The sequence below is a fragment of the Pogona vitticeps genome, chromosome 11 (genome assembly GCF_051106095.1).
Source record: "Pogona vitticeps strain Pit_001003342236 chromosome 11, PviZW2.1, whole genome shotgun sequence".
Classification (NCBI taxonomy): domain Eukaryota; kingdom Metazoa; phylum Chordata; class Lepidosauria; order Squamata; family Agamidae; genus Pogona; species Pogona vitticeps.
This window is the reverse complement of record NC_135793.1, coordinates 1,407,501-1,421,567: the sequence shown is the minus strand read 5'-3', so window position 1 is coordinate 1,421,567 and position 14,067 is coordinate 1,407,501.

Sequence of the window (14,067 nt, the reverse complement as noted above, 5' to 3'; positions counted from 1 at the left end):
AGTCACGTCCTGCACGGCGGGCCTCAAAAAGGGCGGGAACGGGGTCTGAGGGAAGTTCTGACAATCAGAATGCTTAATGGAAGGTATCTAAAAAGCAGCTGAAGCGAGGAAGCGTGGAATACCCACATCTAGAAATGTCAGAAATATACTAACACCCCCCCACACACACTTTTCTAAATCAAAGTGCTTGCCCCTACATTTTTGTTGCAAAAAATAGCTTCCTCCCTCCACGTTTTGCAAAGAAAATGCAGGGGGAAAGCGATTTCTGCTTTCCCCCTACATTTTTGCTGCAAACGTTTTGCAATGAAAATGTAGAGGGAAAGTAGGAATCACTTTCCCCCTGCATTTTCTTTGCAAAACGTGGAGGCAGAAAGCTGCTTTTTGCAAGAAAAATGTAGGGGGACAGCAGAAATTGATTTTCCCCTGCATTTTCTTTGCAAAAGGTGGAGGGGAAAACAGGGATCAAAGCACTTTGATCCTTCCCCCCTCCTTACGTCTGAGTATAAAACAATTCTCAATTTTTCCTTCAATTATCTTAGGAAAAAGTATTGTTTTATACATGGAAAAATATGGTATTTTAAAGGCAAAAGGAAAACTACGGTAATAACTATAGTAGGTATGCCTCATTAAAAATAAATACACTTTACTGGAGAAAGACATAAATACTAGCAGCACCTTCTACCCATCATATTCATTACATGGCCCATTTGAAAAATATATTCCCCAATATTGGGGTGCCTCACTGTGATGCTACTATTTCAGCAGCATTAAGCCACTTCACATTATATTACAAGATTTAAAACTTCTTCATTAACTGCATTCTAATGGAAATATAAAGGCCGTTTGCTGCTACCAGGATCCCGAAGCCATGCAAGACATTTCCGTGGCCGAGAAAAAGAACAAAATGGTGCCCTTCCCATTCAATGGGCTGGGAGATGAAAATGTGTCTTCAACACTGGTGATGGGTAAGCATTTTCTACCCCATCTGAAGGTGGGATTGTTCAAATTCCAGTCCACAAAAAGTTACAGTGCTTTTCTTCAAGCTGTGGACATTGTTGCCCTTCAGCTTTAAATGTGTTGCCCCAGTTCTCTGAGTGAGGAAAGAACACTTTCCGTTGGGATGAAGTCCCTGTTGGTATCTTTGTAATGCCTGTGTTTATTTACAAATGCACAGGTTGAACTTAGGTAAAGATACAGCACTAAAATGCTGTCAAATGTCTCAAATCTGATATCCTCTCCCCAAATAGCAAGGTAAGCTACGCAACAGGATTTTGGACAGTCTTGCTAAAAAGAGTAATTAAGGTACACATTTGTATTCTCGAAGGATTTGTATTTTCTTCAATTGCAGAGAAATGTACACATTTCTTTGCAATTAGCAATTGTAAACACTCCTTATGAATTCAGGATTTTGACCACTTAGCCTCTGTTGTTCTTTATTAACTATGGTTGCAATTAAAGTTTTGTGTTAGGACAGTGATTTCCAGCCTTGGGTAATCCTCATGTTCTAAGACTGCAACTCCCAGAAAATCCAGCCAGCACAACTGGTAGTGAAGGCTTCTGGAAATTGCAATCTAAGAACACCCGAGTTACCCAAATTTGGAAACCACAATGTTGGAATGTGCTTTGATCGGCTTACATACCTTTTTGGACCACATGAAAGCATTCTGTTCTGTTTTCACGAGCACCATCCTTTCCAATATATGTCTTAGATCTAATACTAGTTTGCTTAGAAACCATTCTTCTCAATTTTTTTATAGCAAAAGAGCAACTGGCAGGAGGGGTAGAGAAACTATAGTAGAAAGGACTGGCCTTGGCCATTCCTGACGCCCCAGTCAAGCAGTTGGCTGAATCAGTTGCCTCTTAGTAGAAAGAGCCAGAGAGTTACAAAGACTTTGCAATGTTTCTTCTGTTTATTAATTTACAAGTTGAACAGTAAGTTATTACAGCAATACAGATTCAAGCACACAGGCTGTGCTAGTTTTATAGCTACATTAATCTAAAGCAGCAGCAGAGGCAGCAGCGATAGCAGTATTTTTTAAATAAAAAATTTTTTTGCAGCTCTGTGGCGTTCCTGTCTTCTTAGTTCCATAACCTCAATTTTCAGACTCTTGACACCTTGCAAATGAAACAGCTAAATGGCCATAATGAACAACGTGATTAATGTGGGGCAGGGGGACATTATATGTGTTTTTTGCCTGAAACACACTGGGAGAAATGATGTTCAGTGCAATATCCGTTTATCTCAAATGAATCAAAGTTTTCATCCAGGCATCTTGCTTTTGTTGTTTTTTCTCTCGTGTTTCAATGTTTGGTAATCGGTTCGAAAGCATGCAAATGCAAGTAGATCAATAGGGACCACTTTGGTGGGAAGGTAACAGCGTTCCGTGTCTAAGTCGCACTGGCCATGTGACCACGGAAGATTGTCTTCGGACAAAACGCTGGCTCTATGGCTTGGAAACGGGGATGAGCACCGCCCCCTAGAGTCGAACATGACTGGACAAAAATTGTCAAGGGGAACCTTGACCTTTTACCTTTTTGGATTTATGAGTGTGCCTTTGTTTGTTTATTTCTTACCAATATGCCTTCTAGTGGAGATCTTCTGAATCTGCTATCCCATTGTGGTTGTACATTTCTAAGTTAAAATTTTATCTGTTCTTTTAGTACTTCATTGCTAATAGATTTTGTCAAATGCAGTTTTCGTAAAATAAAAGATGTCAATGATACCATGTGGTACGGTTTCTCTTTTTCTCTCCCTGGGATATAAAACCCTCCTGAATTGCAAAGAAGTGAAAGCATTATGAGATGTGCTCTGACCGCAGTGTACTTGTGGCTCCTCCTTTAGGCATGACACCATTTCCAGGTTTTCTGGAGAGGCCTTCCAGTTTACGATCCCGGGATAAGAGAAGGACAGAGAAAGGAAACACAGAGGGCAGAACTTGCCTTTGGATTTTCTTGGACACAATTGTTTAAAGGAGCAAATGGTAAACAGAAATTTTCAGCACCAAGAAGTTCCTGATGGGCTTTCTAAAGCCTTCACTGAATCCATAAAGTGGCAAAAGTTAAAACCAGCTCAACTGAACAACGGTAACAAAAACGACATAACAGTGACACTGTCGCATTCAGCAGACTCCAGCAAAACCTGTTATAAATAAAAACCTTCTCCTTCGCCACTAGGATCCACATGATAAGAGGCCAGTCAAATTTCTCAGGGCCGGAACGGATGTAGGAAGAAAACCAGATCTGGCAAAGCCTTGCTTCACACATCTTGTTGAAAAGATCCCATCTTGTTCAAAGCTGGGTGAGATCATGCTAGCTGGACCCACTGAAAACACTTGGTCTTCTGCCACCAGAGGTGGGATGTCAGTCATCCTGGCTTCTCTGAATCTGGATGCAGCATCTCCAAACGGTGATGTTGTTTCACATCCAGAACAAAAGGTTGTTTGGCCGACAAATTATTCCCTTCTATCTGCTTCTTTTCACATCTATTTTTCACCTTGAACTGTCAACTCTGTACTGTTTCTTGTTAAGGAACAATAGTACTCTACTTTCCCACATTTTATGTGTTGAATGATTCCTCTGGATTCTTAACATCCTGTAATCGCCCAATGTTTCAAAGGCTTCCATCTTTTTTAAGGTGGCCGGTGTTGGTCCCCAAAAATTCGTGCCATGCAACAGAATGAAGAACACCCCAGATCATACAATTTATGTTTTCAAATCCAAAGGGTTGCATGGCGTATATTACATTCCTCTTTTTAAAGTTGTTGCTGTTGGGCTGTCCCCATTCTGTCTTTTTATGGCATGCCTTTGATTGAAAGGCACTAGAGGGCACCAGAGACTGGATTACGAAGACTCTTCAATGTTATGATTGATTGCAGCCACTTCAGCTTTTTTTAAATATGTATACTGTGATAAAATAAGGTCTTCTCAAATGAATAGAGTGTTGATAAGCTATGATGCTGACCTATTGATACTCTACAGTGGATTATTGGGTGAGTTACCAAAGTTGCTCAATTATAATCATTCCAGGATTCATTGCAAATGAATAATGTACTTTAGAATGTGCATCTGAGCAAATTGCAATAACGTAAGCTTTCCCCAGGATCTGTATAATTGTAAATACATGCATTCAGCTCTGAGTATGCTCACAAATTGAAGCCGACTGCTATCCTCTTGGAGACCCGGAAGCCTCACTCAACAGAAAAAGTTGTACAGTAATTCGTACCAAAATGAAGAAAATACATTCAGTGATCGTCGTAATTAACCCACAGTACTGTATTATCTGAAGGGCTCTTTCTGTTTTGTTTTGGAGATTTCAGTTTTGCTCCTCTTTTTTGCTTCCCCTAGCTACTTTTCTCTGCCTATGACAGTGAATGAATGGTGGTTTCAGAAGCTGTCAAATTAATTTCAAAAGATGGCCACTTCAGTAGAGTTCAATTGTGGGAATGCCAAGCTTCCCCTGTTCATTGTGGCATGGAGTGGGCTCAAGGAGCGTTGAGATGACAGATTAACTGTAAATTATAGAATGCCCATTGAATGGGTTGGCCTCCTCTGAACTTGGCATTTCCAATTTCCACATCTGTCTTTATGATATCTGGTCCTTATCTGATCCATATGTAAAGCACAGTGCTTGGATCCTACCTACTGCCTCTTTCCAAACTCCAAGTCCTGCTACATGGACCTTCCCTGTTTTCTCAAGGCAGACCCTATATTTGTAGGATTCAGCACCTCAGAGAGTGCCCATAAAGGGCCAGCTAATACAGGAAGTGGACTCAAGAGAGATCCATCCAAGCCCTTGCTCATTTGTGAAACTCGCAGACTGACTTCCGACCTGTTGCTCTTTCTCAGTTTGATTGATCTTTGCAGGATAAAGTAGGGAGGAACCCGCTCATGTCTGTCACTCTGAGTTCATTCAAGGAAAGGCGGGATGTTAATGGAGCTAATAAATAAATTCCTGAGCATCAAATGGTTGGAAAAAGAAGACAAACACATGTCCTAGAATACTCATATTCAGTATTTGGAGAACAGAATATTAAAAACAGTTTTTGGAAGAGGTAAGGAACATATGCTACTGTGAGATCATTATGGGAGGGACACTTAAGGTCTTGCATACTGATTGGTTGATGTTTATCATCAGTCATGTATGTAAAATGAGACATACTGGAACATTTCAGTTCTGAAGAGCACTCTCTCGCAACCCAAACTGGAAGGACTAATACAAGTTGAAGAGGGATATCAAATCACTGTGGAATAAAGGGACACGGCGCCCCACTGTTCTTACTAGTCAGATACACACTCCTATTTTGTTGCATCACAAGACAGGCAACCAAACATTTAAGGGAGGCTGAGAGATGCTCTGCATAAAGAAAGGCTACAGATCTTGTGACTTTTTTTCCTCCCAGAATTTCACAGATGCTATCCCACATTAGGCTGTGCATCATTGGGATCGTGAAACAGCCAGCAAACCCTTTCACGGCTAGCATGCGTACTCCAATGTCTAGCTTTTCCCAGTGTTTCCGATGTTGTTTCATGCCATCAAATTGTTTCTGATAGGTTTTTTTTTTTTTTTTTGAGATTTGAGAGATGTTGAAGTAGTGGTTTAGTATTATTCAGTATGTTTTCACAACTGAGTGGGGATCTGAATACAGATCTTCCAAGTCGCATCTATCGGATACACCATATTGGCTACCATCAGACAGGTCTGGGGATAAAAGAAGAGCATGAAAATCAAGGTACAGGATGAAAATCCTCCTCAAGCATTTTTCCTCAGCAAGCTCTTTCTGAACTTAGATGTTGGTACTCAGTCTGTAGAGAAGATTCCTGCAGTGAAGACATATTTGAGAAATGTACAGAAGGTGTCTGCTGGAGTCCTACGGGACAGAAAATTCTCTATGGAACCACAGGATTCTCTGTCTTCCACACATCAATAATGGGATAGAGGCAGTAGAATTCACTTTTCAGAGCAAAAGCACAGCTTGTTCTATTAAATAAGGAGCAACCTATTCTTTACAGTATTTTTATTTTGTTAATCATGCCAAGGAAGCCAGCCTACTGAGGGAGAGAGATGGCTTTTGCTTTTCATTTTGCCCAGCCTTCGTAGTATCACACACCAGCTTTCCAGTCTGTGAGCTGACAAAAAGATGCATCTGCATTATCTTTCATTTGTGTAAACAGAAATATTCTGCGACAGAAGAAGCCCACCCGATGGAAGAGGAATGAATCCAGGCTGACTGTGCAAGAGATCACAGGGTTTGGAAAAGACTGGGGCAGTTCACAAGATGATTTTCTGGTTTGTTTGTCGGAGATATTTTCAGTCAGTCCTGTTTTGGCAAAAGTCTTGCTTTCCATATACTCTGCTAGGAGGCAGGTTCTGTTGGAAAGCAAACAGAGTATCCAGAGATGAGTAAGAATCTAAAACTATTAGTTCATTTGTATTTTCAATTAAGCTTCAGTCCTTGAGCGCATTTTGGAGGGTAAGGGATGGTATATATGACATCATGAGCAATTGATTTCCCCTATAAAGAGCTTCCTGTTTCCACCAAGGCCAAAACTACTAGATCAGAGAAAACATAATTCCTCAGTCTGAAACTCATCCTTATTTATTTATTTAATATGTTTCTACCCTGCCTTTCTCCTCAAAAAGGATCCAAGGTGGCTTACAACATTGAAAAGTGGTATTTAAAGTTGAAAACAGAAAGTATACAACTTATACATACTTATATAAATGCTCACAGTCAGGTCTTGATCCAATTTATTTACAGTATTTCCAAACCTGGAGCACTACCTAGAAGGATCGGCTCTTCTTATCATTGCACCAAAAAAAATAAAAAAATGATGAAAGCAGCTTTTGAGAGCCAATTTTGTCTGGGCCCTGGCAAGCGGAGAGGGGGAGAACGCTGAGCTGCTCACAATGAAAGAATGCGTGTGTGTGTGTCAAGGGCGTCCCCACAATTAATATATTGTCCAAGTAGGCATGAAGTTTTACCAGCATATGGATTCCCATGGGCAGATTCTTTAAAACAAATGGAAGGATAATTTAAAATAAGCACACTTGAACTAATCAAATGAATTAAATATGGTGATTGAAAATCTCCAAGTGGGGCTGTTCCTCAGAACGTCGCACTTGACATTTAGTCCCTTTTACCACTGGAACTAATGACTAGTTAATTAAATGTTGTTTACTCTATAGGTTTCTAATTGGGGAAAATGTCTGAACAGAAGTTCTATAGTAAAAATTAATCAGAATTCTAGATCAATGGAGGTATGAATAGGTTACATCTGCTAATGCACCACCACCACCCGCTGCTATGGGAATCAAGAGCTAAAGGACCACTCTCCCCCCCCCACACACACAGAGGGCACTAGCCCATCTTCTGAAGACCAGCAAGAAAAGAGAAACTGGCCCCATCCCACTGGGCAGCTGGCTTCTTGCGACAACCTCCTCTCACCCTCAGGAGGTGCCTTTTAATGTGAAACAAAAGTTACCCTATTGTCAACAGGTATACCAAGAAACCAGTCCTGCCCACTGGAGGAACAAAGAATCAGCCTTTGCCAGTGGAGTGCTGGCGCCCATTATGGCTGGCATGGGGCCAAAGGGTGGATGAAGCTAAGGGTCACCTTGCCGTTGAGTCTATGCGAGGCATGACTTCTAGAGTGTCCGGCTACCCTTTTGGACTTTCTCAGCTTGCGTGACTTTTGAACCGACTGGACTGGGATTGTTTTGGACTCTGCCTCTGGATCCCCTGCACCAAATTGGGTTTACGGGCTGGTAAGACCCTGGTTGGTGGCCCTGGGGCTAATACTATCCTTAGGAACAGGACATCAACCCTGACAAATCTCTTTCCCCACCCCAACCTCTTTGTGTGTCTCCTCCTCTCTGGCAAGATCTGGTAATCCAAAAGGGTTAGCATGAATTTCCTTTGCTCAGAATTTCTTCATCTCAGGTGTGTTTCATAAGCTGGTATTTGTGAGGATTGGAGGAATGACAGCTTCTCACTACACCTTCTGGAATGTTTGCAAAAACAGGAAGTGAGCAAGACCCAGATTCTTATGGAAACTGGGCTTTTTATGCTGCTGGGTTCTCTGCCTGGCCCCCTTCTCTCTCACATCCCTTGCCACTACAGTATTTCAAAAATATGCCCAGTAACAACAAACACATCCAATAGAACCAGGATGATGAGCGATTTCAAACAACCCATTTTACTCGCATAGCCACCAGGCAACTACTAGGAAGGAATCATCTGTTGTTCATAAGACATGGTTTTGAAAGTATGAAATATCCGTGTAGAAGACAGAGTGGTGACCCAACATTTCTGGACGTCAGTTGTCCTTACATGAAAACTAGAAAAGGAGTGGGTCTGATTTTCCTGTCAATGACTCAGGCAACAGAAGCCTACAATGTGCATGAGGGAGTAAATGTTCTTTCTCTGCTATCTTACAACCACTGTCAAGTATTTGAACAACATGTTCTTTGTTCACCTTGGTATATGATTTCCTGGACAGAAAATTCACTAACAAGGATGGAGTCTGAGATGCCTCAACTGAGAGATGTTTGATTTGAGGCCAGAATCTTCTTGGTACTCTTGTGGACTTCCAGTATCTTAAAAAATCATGATCTTGGATCTGTGGTGACGAAACACATAGACCACCTACTCATCTATCCACCTACACAACCGCATCTCCTCCTTTGCTATTTTGGGTTGTCTCAGAAACAGTCTGTTGTACAGGAAAAGCTTTGAAAAATTTCTTTCTGTTCTTTTACCAAGAAGTTGATATTTTCTTGGTATGAGTGGAAGAGGAAGGTTGTCTTTTTCCCCCAGCCTAGCTTACATATCAAGCTAAGCTAGTGTTGCTTGTGCAGGAAATCATTTTCCTTCATCATAGCAGATTGTTTTGGTCCGACTTTAGAAACAAAAAAAAGGGGGGGGGGAAGCTATGGCAACCATCTGGAATGGAAGATAATTAACCAGCCTGTATTATGCCAAGGTAGACAATGAACTTAAAGGCTAGGCGATCTAGGGCAGTAATGCCATCAGACCCATTGGGTGGCCATGGAAACAAAGGATGTTTTTGAATGACTTGAAACATCTTTCCTGCAAAATTTATTATGCTATATGACCAGAGCTTGGAAGAAGTTACTTCTTGAGAACTAACAGCCATGCTAGCTGGAGTATTCTTAAAGTGACAGTACAATAAAAGAACTTCCCTTCTTGGTCAGAATATTGAACGTGCGAAGATGAACAGCGCAGGCGCTGCCTGGTAAGACCGTTTCTCGTTCCCAGCTCTCAAGAAGTTACATAGATGTTTGTTGAAGAGGCCCAGTTCTCCCACCATCCTGAAGAACCAAATGATGGTGGGGGTGGGCACCCCTGTAAAGTAATGGCCATAGGATCATGGTACATTGGCAAAGAACTCTTGCCCTTTGGCTGGCATAATCCAGGAGATGAGTAGTTTTTTCTTACCACTATTAATCATTTCATTTTATTTTATTTTTAATTAATGAATTAATTGATTGAAGTCTAGCTAACAACACCCATCAATCACAGTGACATATCATCTCCCCCCCTTGTCACAACGGTACACCCATAACAAAAACAAAAACAAAAAACAAAAAACACCCTGATCACCCAATCTCCTGAAAAGGACGAAAAGCTGATCCCACAGCCAGAAATACTCAAATATCCCACACACTACACCAGAACACAGAGAGAGTTCTAACTCCTGTCCTCTGAAGATGCCGGCCACAGAGACTAGCAAAATGTTAGGAAGAAAAACCTCCAGAACACGGCCAAGTAGCTTGAAAAACCTACAACAAACGTTGGATTCTGGCCATGAAAGCCTTTGATAATACATATTTATTTATTTATACCCCATCTTACCCTGAGCTGATCCTTAAAACCAGGAGGGACCTACTCAGCTTGATATTGGACTTTGTGTAAAGCAAGCTTTAGAGATAATTCAGGTGCTCATGAAGTTTTCACATCAGTCTGTTGGCTCCAGCTTGGTAATCCCTACACCATTTTGTACGGTGATAGTAAAATAGAACAGAAATGCATTTGACCACTAAGGCTAAGAGGAAAAAGCATTCTAACTGGTCAATGAATATTGTGACACTAACTCTGTAATTACCTTCAGCTTTGATTCACAAAATTATATCTAATAGCTTAACAGGCCTCACTTCCATGGCCCAGCACTCTGGAAGGTAAATGGCCATACCTTTGTGGAATTCTGCTCTCATCTATTAATCACATCTTATAATGGAGGCCCTCAGAACAGTTCCCCCCTGCCTCGCTTGATGTCAGTTTCTAATTAATGTTTTCCTGGACTCGGTACATGCTGCTATTTTTGTGAGCAAATAGGCACCGCACCTGGCAGAATAAACCACTCTTGTGTATTTTCTCATGCAGACAACAAGAGTAAAGGCAATTCTGAAACTGCTACCGGCACTGTCTTGCAATTTCTTAATCAAGTCTTCAAGAACACACACTGCACTTTCCACTCCCTAGAAAAGCATTATTAAGAAAAAAGCAATAGACAAGTTAGATTGTTATATTTCAGAAATAATACATGACCTGAATACTGGGCTATGAAATATTACTTGTAGCATTTCTTAACTATTTCACAGACCGTTTTGGAAGTAGAGAAACTTCCCTGTAAATTAGAGATGTGAGTCTCACAGCCTTTCACCTCCAGCAAGAAACTGAGGAGAAAAACTATTTTATTTGTTTTATTTATTTATTTATTTATTTATTTATTTATTTATTTATTAGATTTTTGCCCCACCCCTCTAGACAATGTGTACTCGTAGTTCCTCTCCTCACAGAAAATTTTCTCTGTGCAAGCTTTAGTGTGTGGGGTTTTTGTTTTTGTTTTGGGGAGTGGGGGAGAGACAGGAAACCTTGTCCCATTTTTGTGTTATTTCATTGTCTTCTTTACCCAGAAGAAATACCAACCTATCTAAAATTATTATGGTTCTTGGGCAAAAAAAGAGTCTATTTCCTCTGAAAAAGAGTTTTCCCCAGAAGGAGCAATGAACTACATGGAATTTGAAAGTTTTGTACACAACAAGCAGAAAAAACTGAATAAGTGGGTGAGTGGGTGAGTGGGTGAGTGGGTGAGTGGATGGATGGATGGATGGATGGATGGATGGATGGATCGATGGATCGATGGATCGATGAATGAGAGGGAAATGGGACACTTGGATCTTGTATTTGTGAGTAGCCAAGAAATCTTATTGGGAAGACTCTGTGAGAGGTCTCAGCATGGCAAGGCCTACAAAATCACAGAGGACAAGAATTGTTTTGAGTATTCTCAGTGTCCCGCTAGATAGGCCCCATTTCTGCTGAATTCACACCCTTGCCACACTCTAGAATGTTTTTATACATTAGCAGTAGTATGCATTGTGGCCTTTTAAAATACACTTGGCTTGTGCTATTCTGTTCCAGTCTTTGGCCCTACAGCAAAAATCTAATCTAAATCTAAAGGAGTAAGGGTTGATGAGATAAATAAAAAATAAATCAACTGACATGACAGCTACTGCTCTCTTCCTATGGCCTTTGAATGATGTACGCCACCTTTGTATACTCATTGTTTTGTTCTTAAATATATTCTTTAAATGCTGTAAGTCACCTTGAGTCCTTTCCTAAGAAGAAAGGCAGAGTGAAAATATTTTAAATCAATCAATCAATACAATAAATGTCCTTGCAGGAGAAGGCTGCTGATGTGTTGCCCTCGAGAAGGCTGAAGCAGAGTGCACTCTTTTGCACAGTGTGGACCTGTATTTCCGTAGTTGCAAAGGTCACATTTATCCTTCAAGGAAAAACAAGATCTGACACAGAACTCTCTCCCCCTCCTCCTGTGTGTATGTGTGTGCACACATGCACAAGCTTCTAGTGTCAGTGTCAGAAAGACACACAGTGAGAAAATCTTTAACAGTTTCATCTCTAGGCTCTTTTCCTGCTCAGAATCACACCAAGAAAGAGGAAAACAGCTTCCACCATCTCAAAGCTTTCATGAGAAATACAGGCAATGTCATGGCCAGGAATCTCCAAACTCATAAGAGATCTTGAAGGCCCACCGGATGAACTAAGGCTTGAGGATTTGCTTTCCTAAGACATACCCTAAGCTGATTTGGAGAACCGGGGAAACCACGATGATTCCTCCATGGTTGGAAAAGCAAGCATAGGGAGAAGCACTCTTGTGTGGAGAGACCACAGGAAAGGGGGGAAAAATAAACAAAGCTTCATCAGGACCAGCTTTGTGCAATCACCTAAAACCAACAAGGTTGTTGCTTTCCATACCAATGAAAACACACACAGGGCCAGAGTCGGGGTGGGGATGCGGAGATGATAATTTCAATGCCATGTCTCCTTTGGTCCACTGCAACATTGTGATTCATTGCCTTGTGATGTTCCAGTGGAACATCTATTTATATCTGATGGTTGTTCAGGCAACCTGAGTCCTAAGACTTCTCTGGTGGTTGTTCTAGCATCTCTTTATGAAAGCTCCCTGTGAAACAGCAGTGGGGAAGAGAACAGAATTCAGTGGAGTTAGTGATGTGTTTCTAGCCCTGATGGGCACAGAACCCTTAGTTCTCTGGAAGTTTTGATTTTTTTTAAAACCTTGTTACTACTTCCAAAGTAGAGTCTTTCACACAAGTAGTGTTCTGTTTACACTCAAGTTTTTAAAAAGTTTCCCTTCTTTTCATTTTGGAAAGAGCTATATCAAAGAGCTGTCATCTGAAGCCATCTGTATCCCCCATACTCAGTGGAATCTGATCAACAACTGAGCAGAGCTTGGAAAAGATTAAGAGTTGGGGAGAGGGTTAAAAGGCCGATCATTTATACAATACCAGTGCACAAAAAAATGGTCTGAAGCTCAACATTAAAGAAAAAACTAAGATCATAGGCAATGGTCCCATAACCTCCTGGCAAATAGAAGGGGAAGATATGGAGGCAGTGACAGATTTTACTTTCTTGGCTCCGTGATCACTGCAGATGGAGACAGCAGCCACAAAATCAAAAGACGCCTGCTTCTTGGGAGGAAAGCCATGACAAACCTAGACAACATCTTAAAAAGCAGAGACATCACCTTGACGACAAAGGTCTGCATAGTCAAAGCTATGGTTTTTCCAGTAGTGATGTACGGAAGTGAGAGCTGGACCATAAAGAAGGCTGATCGCCGAAGAATTGATGCTTTTGAACTGTGGTGCTGGAGGAGGATCTTGAGAGTCCCCTGGACTGCAAGGAGAACAAACCTATCCATTCTGAAGGAAATCAACCCTGAGTGCTTCCTGGAAGGACAGATTCTGAAGCTGAGGCTCCAATAGTTTGGCCATCTCATGAGAAGAGAAGTTTCCCTGGAAAAGCCCCTGATGTTGGGAAAGTGTGAAGGCAAGAGGAGAAGGGGATGACAGAGGACGAGATGGGTGGACAGGGTCATCGAAGCGACCAACATGACTTTGACCCAACTCTGGGAGGCAGTGGAAGACAAGAGGGCGTGGTGTGTGGGATCATAAAGAGTTGGACACCACTTAACGATTAAAGAACAACAGTGCTGTGTAAGATGAAAACACATGAGGGCTGGCATGTTAACGAAGCATCCATATCCATTAAGAGTCCTCCTTAGCTGTCCTTTGGACTCTTAGCTAGTATCTGTGAAGAGTCATTTCTAGGTCAACAGTGGGTAACAAGCTCATTCAAGTGTAGAGACACAGAATAACCAACTGAATTGGGAAAGTCTTGGCTTATGACTGGATAGCTCTATGGCTTAGGTCTCTGGCTGTGGCGCCAGAGTTTGGGCATTCGATTCCCCACTGGACTTCCTGGGTGGCCTTAGGGGTCAGCTGCACAGTCCAAGGGCACCCCCAGAAGAAGGGAATGGGAAACCACTCCTGAGTATGCAACTACCTAGAAAACTCTGGAAATGTTACCATAGATCAGAGTTGATTTGATGGCACCTTATTATTATTATGCCCAGTATAACAGAAGAGTATGGTCCACAGTTTGATGGGTTTATAGGCACACCACTTCTGGTATTTGGGGGGGAGGGAGGGAGGGAGGACAAAATGAC